We start from the raw sequence: 11,271 nt of genomic DNA on the forward strand, positions 1-11,271 counted from the left end.
TATTTAGATATACATAGGCATTTTTACATATACATTTTCATGTGTATATGCATAAAAAAGTGTGTCGACGAAAATAATTTATTGCATTTTTTTATTTTTTTTTATTGAGGCTGCCGCTTAGATTTGCTCTCGATTTACTTTGCATATTTTTGTACGCACATGACTATGTAGTAAAAAAATCATGTTTCTTATGTTGGAATTTATATATAGTTTTAGATTTTGCACTAATACAAGTTGGTTTGCGAGATATATAACATTTTGATGGCATCAAAGATATGTAAGATGAAGGTGGCAATATCTAAACTTTGAAAATATTTTCACCATGAACATCTATGAAACTGTGAATACATATGTATGTATATTATAACACGTCAAAAAAAAAGAAAATAGATCCAGCAATGCGGCCGGAATAAGACTAAAATTTTTGCGTTTGGTATAGTAATTATCCCCCATGAATCTCCTCTCTCTGGGAGAATTGTAAGTGGTTCTGCATAAATCCGTTAGTTAGAAAATTTTTACGTGGTATGGTAATGTATATGTGGGCATAAGCATTTACATTTATTTTTTATTAATTAATTTTTGTATTAACATTTTTACATTATAATAATACAACCGGAATCCTATACACCCAGAAAGGGTCAATTAAAAATACTTCTCTGAACACATGATTTGGCAACTTTAACTAAATAACGTAACTATAACCAAATTATGTGTTGAGATAAATATAGTTAGCTGACTTTTTCTGGGTGTGCGATCAAAGATATGATTTGCCATTCTACCAAATTAATTGGATTCTCAATATTATAGAAATAATATAACTATAACCAAATCACGGGTTGAGGAAACATATTTAGTTGACGTAACTATACTATATATACTCAATAACTCAGTAACTATACTATATATACTCAATTGACGTCTGAAGGATATCTTGAGAGTTGGGCTAATATTTGTCTCAACTGATTATTCTTTTTTAGCTCTCTGGTGAAAGTTTATGAGGCTGAAACGTGACGTTAATGTGAAATTTCTTTGCGCTCAGTTCGGTGTTAATTCTAATCGATGTAACGAAAAAGCGACACGATCGTTGGGCTCTAATTCCAAAATCGAGTCAAGTGAAAAGAGACAGAAGAAGCAAGGCGATGGCGGGGCACGATTAAACTTAATATTAAGGTTAAGATAAAAGGCTTAATATTAAAATCAAGAATACGTTTATTATTAGGCTTAAGCAAAATACGAAAATTAAAGTTACGATATTAAGATATTAATATTAGGATTAAAATTAAAATTCATATTAAAGTTAAGATTAAGGTTAAGATGAGAGATTAAGACTAAAATTAATATTAAAGTTGAGATATTAAGAGTAAGATTGAAACTAAGGCTAAGCTTAAGAATAATTTAAAGATTGATATTAATACTAAGATTAAGAATAAAAATAAATTTAAGGTCAAGATTGAGTTATTTTTCTTTTGTCGGAACCAGCTACAAAACAACGCATGCAGAAAACAGCGCTCAGACTACAAGCCGTCCATTGTGCTGTTTTCATGCCCTTTTAATCTTTTTTACACACAGATTGTTGGGTGTCAAAGCGCTCAGTTGTTTGTCTTTCAATCAGTGATACCAGACATTCTCTGTTAAAAATCCCACGAATTCAAAAAATCCAAACGAGTTCAAAACATATACATATTTTAGTAGAAAAGAAGGAACATTCATATAAAATAATAGTAATCGATTGGCGCTTACACATATGTTAATGTTTGGCCGAGCTTTGCCTCCGATTTGTGGCGTGCGCCTTGATGTTATCACATAAAGGGCATAGGCCTAAAATAATTTAAAAACAGCTACTACATTCATAAATTAGCTTCAGTGTTTACTAAAACCCAATATTTGGAAGGAACTTTTTTATATATTAAGATAACTAATGCATACATACATTTGTGTGTTATATTGTTGTATACTAACTGCCAATCCTTAAAGCTATCACTGTTACAAATTATTTGGATTGTGTAAGCGAATATGATTTTTTCGTGACTTTAAAATTGAAGCATATACATTTGCTGATAAATATTTCGTCAGATAATTTTTTCCGCTTTTTACATGGAACACCAGATACAATTATAGCGCTTGAATTGGTTAACGTGAGAAAATTTTCAAAATTGTGCTTATACTTTTTAATAATTATATATCATTTCACTCCACCTCACATCTTCAGGACGATTAATTACGTAAGAGTGTCGAATATTCTTGAATTTTGATCAATTATGCATCTATACCAGTGTCAAAAGAAAATCCCTTTTTTACTTGAAATGTCCCTTTTTTCCCTTTTAATAATTTTTGTTGCAAATATCCCTCAAATGAGGAAATTACCACAATCTGGCATCACTGCTCTCAATAGATCGCGGCCAAATGTTACATACCTAATTCTTGCAAAGGCGGGGAAAAAGCACAAAAAGTGTTCTACGCTTCCATCGTCTTCAGGTGCATGTGCCATGGAAGTAACCAGTCAGCAGTCCACCATGTTTTTCCCAGTCTCGTCTGCTCAATAATCGCAAAAAAACTAGATAGAACCTCTGAGACAACATGAGTTTTGCCTCGATGCCTTCCAGTCATTACTGAGCGAAGTATTCACCCAGTTTCTGATGGTGGCTTCGATGGCTGAAGGTAGGTGTGCTATAACTGGTTGCGGACAGTGGAATGTGTGGTCTGAGCCAACCTTGGCCAAGTGGTCACATCTCTCATTACTCCCGAGCACCCAGAGTAAAGCAAGCTCGTTATGTTGGCCGACATAATTTAGTCGAAACTGGCATTGCCGAATTAGTTTGGAAGTAGTTAGAGGGCTAGCCAAAGCTGACCCAGAGTCATTTTTGGAGCCATCAACCAATATTTGACAATGTATGAGTCCGGGCTCAGTCCTGGAATTAAATCAACATTCAGCTTCAGCGAACTCAACATTATAGAATCTCTTTAACAAAGGTAATGGTGGCGTACTATCCTGTGGCATTGAAAAGACCCACGTATGAAGAGTGAGCCCATTTCCATTACATTAGAGTATTGACTGCGCTTTGCTGCAAACAGCCAGCACATTAAGATTAAGAATAGATTAAGATTAAGATTGAGGTTGAAATTGAAATTAGATTAAAATAATAATTCTTTATTAAGTAGAAAAATACTCATAAAATATGGTGAGCTAGCCACACGGGTAGTAGGAAGAAGTTTTACTTCAGCTACGCGTGCGATTACTACATAATTTTTTTTTTGAACTTTTTCAGTCTTTCATGTCGTAAAATTATTACCATCAATAAATGTTTGGTCCATGGAAGTAAATTCCGACATTACTTCCGCAGATCTGTTTCATGGGAGATATTTCAGAAATAAGTTCCATAATAATACTATTGTACCTACTTTTCCATCACTGATTTATACAACTGGCCGTCCACTTACATATAAATAGAAATTAAGTACTTATCGGATGCATGTATGTAACTTATTTTTTTTAAGGAAATCTTTTATCAGTTTTTAATTAAAAACATACTTCATTGAAAAGTGGCTACTTACGATAGATAAGTACATCGTGCTTAATTTATATTTTCTGAAATTATACCTACCCGGAAGTGATAATTTCAAGCGAAAAAGAATTTTCTGAAAATGCATTAATCTAAGAGTCCTGCTGGGTTTTTGATGTTAAGGAGGTTTAATTTCAAAAAATACGTTACATGCTGATATTGGTTGGAGAAGACAAGAACAAGAACAAGTGAAAGAGGAAACGACAATAAAAACGAGAGGAAATGAGAAACACCGCGTTGATTTGAGGATAGCGCGCGCTGACACTCATTGACAGTGGAAAACGCAACGCTTCGCGCTCCAATTTAGGGAGAGCAATAACAAAGATAAGCAGCGCTTTCGTGAGGTGATTCATGTCNCTTGTAAAATTGCTTACCACACTTACGATTGCTATACATTTTTCTTCAATTTTTTTAAGATTTTCTAATTTTGTGTCTTCAAACTAAAAACAAAAGCACCAAAAACGCACCAAGCACAAAAGTAAAAAATTTTCGCGTTTTGAATACCCACTAAATTTGGTGCGAAAAGCATGAAGTTGGCAACAGTGAATGTAAACAAAAGTATTTTATGACGTCAGCGATTGGGTGGATGCTGTCAAATCGACGAAGAGAGGGTTAGCGGTCCGCGAATGGCGCGACCTTTATTTTCTGGATCGTGATTCATGTCTGCCCTCAAGTCTTAGCCGTACAATGAAAACATAAACAAACAAATCGTATATTCACAATATAACTTCTTCACAATAGCAAGATTTTGCACATAAAAAAGTGTTAATGACGTTAATCGCAGCAATTTTATTATCCCTTGAGTGAATTTAACATGCATACATACATATGTACATACATTCTAACTATATACATTTCAAGTACCGTGTATGTATGTAAGTCAAACAATACTATGGTCAAGTGTATTACATAGTTCTGTCTGTGGGTAGTTTTGCTGCAAATTGTAATACATATTTTTTATTTGTACATATATTGAAATTAATTATATTCATGAGAGTTGCAAGTGAATCTCATTAGATACATTAAAATCATGAAATCAATTTGAAGATAGTTTATTATTCAAAAACAAAAACACAAGCACGGCAAATGATACACAAACTTAAAAAATCATTAAATATAATAAAAATTACAGATAACTATTTATGTAGTTAAAACTTATTACAAGCAATCAAGCGGCATTTTGGCATGTGATCTCGCGTTCGTCGCTTTATTTCCGATAATAGCATTTATTGAATGAGCATTGACATAAAAATTAACCATAAAAAAATTTAAGCTTTCCTCGGCATTGTGTCACTAGTTCGCTAGCTAATAAATCGAAAGACAAATAAACCAAAAACTTACGATTGTATACATATGTATTTATGTATGCGTGCACCAACTTACTGTGTCCATCATTTTCTTATGTGGGTGCTTCGAATGTGACAAATTTTCAGCGTCCCAAATTTCATATTTTTTTTTTTGTGGGTAGTGGTTCAAGACATTTGCAGTCCAAACGAAAGTTGAAATTTCCAAAAATGTAAATACTTATTTATGTTGCAAATTTCATCAAAACATTTATTGTGTGTGGTGTGCGTGCACAAACATCTAAGTAAATAAGCATGTTTGCTTGTAAGCCATTGAGGCACAATTGAAATCAGATTCATGAAATGATTTAGACAATTTCGGAAACAAGCCCTGCGACATCTAATTACAAAAGCGAAAGTTCAACATATTGCATAGAAAGTTATATTTGCCGATTTGAAGGTGAAATGTGGCGAAAAAACAGTTATTTGCTCTAATGAGCCATGACTTAAACTTACTGCGTTTATTAATTGCCTAATACAAATTTTTTCCTAATCAGATGAATATACATATGTACGTTGGAGATGTGAGTTTCAGTTTTACCTGTATTTGAATTAAGCCAGCACTTGAATTTAACAAATTTTGCATCACAGGCAATAGTTCTTTCCGCAAGAAATCAAGTTGCGCCTCCAGAATTACTCTTAATACATACAACTAAATATATCTAAAACAAACCTCGTTTAAAAATAAAGGGGAAGAAACCGTCCTTCTCGTTAAGATGATAAAACTGGGTTCAGTTAAGTTTCTTACAACACACAAGTCTCCATCGTATTCAGTATTACTATTTTTACTCATTTGGTATTTTCATTTGGCTTTCCTCCTCTTCTTCGCAAAAATAATCGATAAATCTAGGTTGGAAACCGAAAAGTTATCGGTTTAATCTGAGATTATTTTATAACTACAGATTAACGGGGGACGAATTTTATATGGCTAATCTCTTTTTCTAATTACAAATTAGGGATTTAGGCTCGAAAATGGGGATAATTTACTTATATGTAAACCTAGTTTTAGAGTGATAAGAAGATAATAAAGTACCGGGTTTTTTTTTAATACACAATGTTATCTCCTTGAAGACTATGTGTTTTTATAGAGCGTAATTTTTCGATGGGTATTATAGACCTACTAAATACACGTCGTCGTTTAAAGTACAAAACCGCGTATCAACAAAATGCAAAATCGCGTATGTGAGTTTGCATAAATTATTTTCTAGAGAGTAAAGCAATCGCATTTCTAGCTATTATATTCAAGACGAATGGATAAGGGTTTAGCCATGAGCTTGTGTGAGCAAATCCAATTCAGTTACGCGGTTTTGCAGAATCCAGAAAATAATGCACTTTAGTTTTTCTTTGTTTTATTCGTGAACTTGAAACATTTTAATCAATTATTGGATCAATAACTTCACACCCATTAATATTTAAAAAAATCCAAAATTTAGTTTTAATCCTTTATATCTTCATTATTATTTTTTGCGCCAAATAATTTTGGTATGGTTGAAATCAGCGTCAAAATTTCCATCGAGTCACTGTTTTGGTTTTTGCATTTAGTAAAAAAATTGCATTCCCATAAAAACCAAATAAAAGAAGTTTTTAAAGAAAACTGTTTGTGTGGTAAACTCCGAGTTTAAGAGTAGAATTTAGTGTTGAACTCCAAAATGACCCATAAACTTGAGTTTATGGCTCAACCTGAGCATACTATAATCTGAGAATGGAAATGCCCTGGGCGACCGCATACGGGGTTTGGAATGATTGTTAACATAGCCATCCGGAATACAGTATTTCTCGCTTATAAGAACCACGGTTATAAGCATTTCCCGCTTACAAGTACCGACAAATTTTTAATTTTTCTGCTTATAAGCACTGAGAATTTATCGTTCATTTAGAAACTCTTTTATGTACAATTTGTACAGTTTTTGACTGCTCATTAAATTTCCGAGCCCTGTGGCAACCAATTTACTATTTATTTACATGTAATTGATCTTCTCTGTTCACTTGAATGAGTCACTGGTAATGTGCAGTCAGTGCTTTTCATACAAGACATTTTCAGACAAGAACTTCCCGCTCATAAACAAAGAATGTCGTGCATTTTCGATGCTGCTTATATCCGTAAAATACTGCATAAACACATTGCAATTTTGTTCTAGGAATTCATTGTTGACACTTTTCAATGTATGTATTTATGTAGTATACACAACATATGGTTTAGTAAATTCTTCTTAGTAACGGGCAGCTGTTTTGAAGAGAGATGTATTTAATGTTTGCTAGTTCAAAGCTTGAAAACTTCTTGGCAGTTTCCGATAGTGGGCATAGGAAACATATTACATAGTTCTTATTTGGTTTGAAATTAGTAAAAACTTGGAAACTTTCATATTTCCCATGGATGTTAAAACTAATACTTTTATTATTTTAAGTAGAAAATTTCAATTATGTAAGTTTTACGTTGCTTTTATTACTTAAATAGTTAATTTTGCCTATGGCTTCGGCCACACGTCACTCCGCATGCTTAATCGGTTGTTCGTTCATACGTTCGATTACATCAGAACCTTGTTGTTGGGCCAACGTTAGCACTAGGAATGTTAATCCCGGGCTTCCGGAGTTGCTTTTGTTTATTTAATACTTTTTTTTTTATACATGTGTAGCTCAATATATGTACATATAATGCCTTGCGACAGGCAATTTTGCACACAAACAAAATGAATATATTCGCGAAACCAAGGGCCAAATATAACAAAATTGCGTTCTTAATTTTTCTCTCTGACTTTAGGAATCATTGAAAGAACTTTGAAATTTAAATTTTACTCAAAAATTTCAGTGCAATGTACTTAAGAAACCAGTATGGGTATCAAATAAAAGAGAAGATTCTGTAGGGTTAAAATATATTCCATTTTTAGTGCGTTAGAGACGGGTAGTTATTGAAAATACCCTTTTATAATTTTACCCTTGAATATGCTTGAAATCTTGCAATTCTTATTTTTGAAAAAAACGAAATGTTAAGGAACATCTTTATTAGCTTAAAAAAATATAATAGATTAAAGGGGCATTTTCAATTCATATTCGTCCTTGTGATCCCAAAAAATTCTTGCATTTGGTACCCATATTTTTGTTTTACATTGCATTGAATTTTTTTAAATAAGTTTTGGAATTAATCATATCTATGAAATTATAGTATTTTTTAAAAAATCATGACATCAGAGAAATTCCCATTTATATGTAATATGAGGTAGACTTTTATAAAAAAATGTAAATTTTGAATAAACAAAAGGAATATACAAAACTGGTCGAATTTAGGCGCTTCTTTTATTTCTGCCACTGGTATTATGAACTTCTTTCAACCAGAAAATACATTTTTTCACTTAATTTTTTTTTTGCATAGAGCTTTTTTCGACATACCTTAAATTACTTTATCAGAAATGTAAACGCTAAAGTATTATTAAGTGCATATAAATTAAATTACTGTCTTTCGTTTTGTTACTTATGAAATAATTTTCACTTTAAATAAAAAAGTACGTTCCAAACACATTTACTTATTGTTTATTATATGGTAGGAGAGCTTCTCAAACCATATTGATACAATTTTTTCATGTTAAGTTGTTGAAAAACAATAAATATCTAAATCTCTGAACTGATCCCGGGTTCCCGGGATTGAACCAACGACATTCCGAGACTCCTGGAATCGTAAAAATCGAAAAAATCAACATCCCTACTTAGCACCTGAAGAACATAAAATTCTTGTTGACCGATATTTAGCTAGTATTTTCAAAGGAGAGGAACATAAGAAAATAAATATAATTCTTAGTGCCCAAATTTACATTTACCCTGATCATTAGTATGAAAATATTCTTCAACTTCACGCATACGCTATGCGTACTACCTCCAGGCTTTGCTAACACATATCGTCGTTTAAAGTACAAAACCGCGTATCGTCATTCTGCAAAACCGCGTAACTGACATTGGCTGCCAAAAATTGGATTTGCTCACACAAGCTCTTGGCTCAATCCTTATCCATTTGTCCTGAAATATACTAGCCAGAAATGCGATTGCTTTATAAAAAAGGGAACCATTTTGAAATATGAGTGTTTTTTCGCTCTAGAAAATAATTTCTACAACTTCACATACGCGGTTTTGCATTTTGTTGATACGCCGTTTTGTACTTTAAACGACGATATGTTGATGTTTTGAAATTTTGTTGCGAACGGTCTCGCGCATTTTGTTTCATAAGAAATTCATGCATATATTGAAAAAAAATACAAAAATACGTCGACAAAAAAAAAGACATTATTAAAAATCAACGCAATTTTTTATCCGCCTGAAATTGGCACTTTACTAAAATTGTATGGGCTACAAAAGTGCTAACCTAAAAACGGACTTAAAATTTGTAAAATTTTCCGAAATTTTGCATAGAGTTTGAAACTTTGATTTGTATGGTTTTGGTAAAGGCAAGGACAAAAGTTTTATAGAAAAGTAACTTAGAAAACATTGTGAGTATTTAAAAAATCAACACTTGTTTGAGTCACTGTACTTTAGAACCGAGCACCAGTAACAGTAAGCATTTTACCTGACTTATTTTCACAATAATATGGTCCAATGACGCCTCAAGCCCAAAATCCATACCAAATAGTGTAGAATTTTAACTGTCGCTCTTAAAAAGCCTTGATTATATGTACGTATATATGGAAATGAAAGAAGAGTATTTAACCGTTCCAAAATGTTTTTTTCCGCGATTGAGGCAAAAACTAACTTATAGTTTTTTTTTTATAAAGATATAATTAAAATGGAACATAAATGCATAACATAAAAACGCAATGCAAGTTATCCAGGTGGACTCCATCTTTTCCATACTTGAGCCTATTGGGAGAGAAACAAAGGCATAGAATGATAAGTATGCAGATAGATTACAACAGGCATAAAGACAAATATAAAAATAAAGAGATGAAGGATTATCCAGTACTGCCCATTAAAAAAAAAATTAGAGGTGAGCATTTTTTACACAGACCTAAATACACAAACGCAAAATATTACGTCATGACATATAAATTTTTCTGCCTTTGATTGGTTGTGCTCAATGAAAACCCATTATTAAGTAAAAAGTTACGCACTGGTTACGCGTTTTCTCTAGGCGATTTTTTTAGAAATATTAAGTAGCACGTTGTCCTAGGATTCTTCTGAAGAAGTAAAGAAGTAGTATATTTTATACATACACATGTAAAATAAGCACCGTTCAACGGCTATCACAAGAAAATTCGCGATTTTTTATAAAATACGCGAAATTCAGTACAGTTGTGAGCAGCCTTTTTCTCGCATTTGGTATCTGCCACATTTGTTTAATGCCCGTCTTTTAATTCCTCAGAACTTACAAATGAACATCTGAAAATTCCGAGCTTAAGGTTAGATCGCTCAAGAAGTTATACCTTAATAAAAAGTAGATTTACTATTTACTAATATTTATGTACACATGTAAGTAGTATTAACGAAGGTATGTATAGAAACCACACTTTGCAGTGCAGCTGCTTTGTGGCGGCACCAATATGTCAGTACGCAAGATGTCCCCATCTCAAAAGATTTCCCCATATCAAGATAAACATAAACATAGAGATTGATATATAAGCGAAATTAAGATTAAGACTACGATTAATTTCCAAATAATAAGTGAACTAAGTATTTTATTACAAAAAAGGAGAATACAATTTAAGCTCGTGTGCAAACTTCGGCCTTTCTGAAATTTTTCCTATGAAATTTCTACTCGCAGCTATTAATGCACTCAGTTTTTGTTTTACACGCTGTAGTATTTGGCTAAGAGCCACCTCAATCCTACGATCTAAAAAACGGCACAGGACGTCTACAAGCAGGTTGCATTTGTAGCTTTGTAATAATGCGTTTAAAATGTCCATGTAGTTTAAAAGAGTACACCGAGCCAAAAGTACAATAGGTTTTTCAACCAAGTTATTGTTTGATTTTTTCATGGTAAATGTCTGGCTGTGGCCGAATTGCAGAAATACTTGCTATTATTTGTTAGCTTCTAGCAGGTTCGGGTTCAAATGCCGCCAGAGGCGACTTGTAGTGTTATTTTTTTTGCTGCTTACCAAATCATTGTTGTTGGCATTGTGAATCACCAATCACATTGATTCCTTTTCACGTTTGAATTTGGTAATATTAACCAAATTTTTGGTTGGTTTTTTCTCAGTGTTTATATGCACTGTAAACAGCTCAGTCGGTGTATTCTAGGTTCCAAGGGCTTTATTGTATTTACATATTTTATGAAAAAAAAAATGCTGAAAGGTTCAGGGTAGTGTCAGGTTTATTATTGTTGACCGCAAGTTGCATTGTGACGTTACACTATGCATTGCATCCAACCAATTCTTCCACAATATCTCTTC

At 32.8% G+C, this 11,271-nt stretch overlaps 1 long non-coding RNA gene across 1 annotated transcript; it reads right to left on the reverse strand.

Moving 5' to 3' along the window:
- Nucleotides 1–724: 724 nt before the first annotated feature.
- LOC108374134 (uncharacterized) lies at nt 725–8,507 on the reverse strand. Its single transcript, XR_001849022.1, has 3 exons — nt 8,298–8,507; nt 5,655–5,662; nt 725–736 (listed from the first exon to the last, which is right to left on the reverse strand). It is a non-coding gene; the product is annotated as an uncharacterized LOC108374134 (long non-coding RNA).
- Between the last annotated feature and the right edge of the window lie 2,764 nt (nt 8,508–11,271).

This window comes from Rhagoletis zephyria, unplaced genomic scaffold (genome assembly GCF_001687245.7).
Source record: "Rhagoletis zephyria isolate East Lansing unplaced genomic scaffold, Rhagoletis_zephyria_1.1 Rzeph_scaffold_07380, whole genome shotgun sequence".
Lineage (NCBI taxonomy): Eukaryota > Metazoa > Arthropoda > Insecta > Diptera > Tephritidae > Rhagoletis > Rhagoletis zephyria.